At 43.0% G+C, this 2,191-nt stretch overlaps 1 pseudogene; it reads right to left on the bottom strand.

The window, feature by feature from the left end:
- Positions 1 to 568: 568 nt before the first annotated feature.
- On the bottom strand, positions 569 to 1,478 carry LOC144236044 (beta-hexosaminidase subunit beta pseudogene; annotated as a pseudogene).
- Between the last annotated feature and the right edge of the window lie 713 nt (positions 1,479 to 2,191).

A 2,191-nucleotide genomic window follows, 5' to 3' on the forward strand; every position in this document is an offset into this window, starting at 1 on the left:
ACCCTACTTAAAAAATATATGACACTGGTTTAATATACTGTGAGTCTGGCCAAATGCTGTGTGTGTTGGGGGAGGGAGTTTTCTGACTTTTCTATCAGTGTAATAATAAACTTCAAAAAAGGGAGTTTGGAAGCTTTTCAGATTGTTAATGCACTGCAATAGTTTACAAAGCATGAAAGCTATCTGATCTTGGAGGTTTGGGGGGAATTACTCAAAAACTGGCACCCGAGTGTTAAGATTATCTATTTATGTCCCCTTTATTTTTCTTGGTATCACACTTGTTAAAGGACAGACCGTTCGGGAGATCTCTTAAAAAGAATCACGTTTGCGTTGTGTTGATTAACTCTATAATTTTCAGAAAAATACCGTTAAGATCTGCTTTGCCTTTATATTTATTTTTACGGGTTTTTCTGTTGTTCTTTCATTGGGTTTTAGATTTCACCGCTAATTGCATTTCCTCTGCTTCTCTAGGGAATGTATTTATAATGGCCTATTTTTCCTCAAGCACTTTTTTGGCTATACTCCACATGTTGTTGTTGTTTTTCCCCAATCGTTAAATAGATGCATTTTATTCAAAACCAGTATGCCAAATCTTAATTTCCATGATTTCAAAATCAAGCTGATGGTAGTACAGTCGGCTGTGGGCTTTTCCCCCTCCTATTTTCTTAAGTCGCATCCACAAATTTCCCCATAGACAAGCTTCTCTACCAACGACAAGTTTTTCGGTTCTTGAGAACCGTCAAAATCAAGAGGGGCCACATTATAGCAATTTCTACAGTCTTGTCCATAACTAATCACATCTAAGTGCCAAGGAGCAGAAAGGGTCACAGGGAAACCAGCTGCTAACTGTCACCCTGTCCCTCATGATGCATTTGATCTTTCCACACTTGCACTGTTGTGCCTGTCTTTAGCTTCACAGGAGCATCCAAAGCCTCTTGCCAGACTATGGATCCCTTGTTTATGGCTGAAAAAAACCCCAAAGCTCTTTTGAATATAGAAAGATTCTAGTCTTCTAAAATCTTTGCCAAAGACTTTCTGCTTCATGGAATAATTTGATTTCTGGACTGGATTCACAACATTTAAATTCCACTTCCTCGCCTCCCAAGTGAATAAAGCAATCCGGAAACACCATACTAACTTCTCTGAAAATTTTCAGACAGGAAGCTCTAAGTTGAATTCAGAAGAGTTTATAGCTCTAAAGGTCCCAGACTGCTTAGGTCCATTGTAACATGGAGTCAGGAAGTCCTTCTGACTTACTTACACAAGACTGTGTGTGCCCAGGGCTATAAAATTCTGGTATGACTCGAATCTCTCATAACCCAACATACTCAATCGCCATAGAGACATCATTTGGTGTATAAACATGAGACAAAGAATAGCCTCTCGGGTGCCTGACTCAGGGAAAGCGGCATCTGATAAGGGAAAGGCTGGTCATCGGCCACGTGCCAGTGCAGAACATGAAACTTATTAATGGCCATGGCACCCTCACCATACTCCCAAACTCTGATGGCCTCGAGGAAAGCCACTGGCCCTTTCACGAGTAAAATATAAGATTCATCTGAAGAGATAGTGGGGAAAACATCACGCTCTGAGTCAAGGACAAGTGAGACGACGAGTTGCTGTAACTCGACTGCCGTATGAGGTTTAGCAGGGCCATGACATCACCTGTAGAAGCCAAAAATATAGTCATGATATCATTGAAACACTTCAACTTTTTATTTTCATTCCAGTTAACACAGTGTTATATTAGTTTCAGGTGTACGATATAGTGATTCAAGACTTCCATGCATCACGTGGTGCTCAAAAGGACAAGTGCCCTCCTCAGTCCCTTCTTGCAAGAGGGAGCGGAAGGGGCGGCAGTGGACGAGGGGCTGTGGCTCTTGAACTTCCAGGGGGAGAGGAGCAGCGGCTGCGGACACATCTGTGCCGAGGGTGGGGGAGGCCACAGAGCCTTGCCCGTGGGCAGAGACGGGGGTGGGGGCCAGTGCCGCCAGCAGTGCCGGCAACCCAGGCACCCCCAGTCCGCCATGCTCTGGTTTTTGTGGAACTCTCATTGACCTTGATGAACCTTATAATTAAGAAGTGATTTGGGGTGTTTTGGCTTTTATTTTGTCACTCATTTCTAATTTTATTACATTGTGGTCAGAAAACATGGTCTGTGATCTCTGCTCTGGAGAACTGGTCATCATAC

This window comes from Crocuta crocuta, unplaced genomic scaffold (genome assembly GCF_008692635.1).
Source record: "Crocuta crocuta isolate KB4526 unplaced genomic scaffold, BGI_CrCroc_1.0 scaffold1171, whole genome shotgun sequence".
Classification (NCBI taxonomy): Eukaryota; Metazoa; Chordata; class Mammalia; order Carnivora; family Hyaenidae; genus Crocuta; species Crocuta crocuta.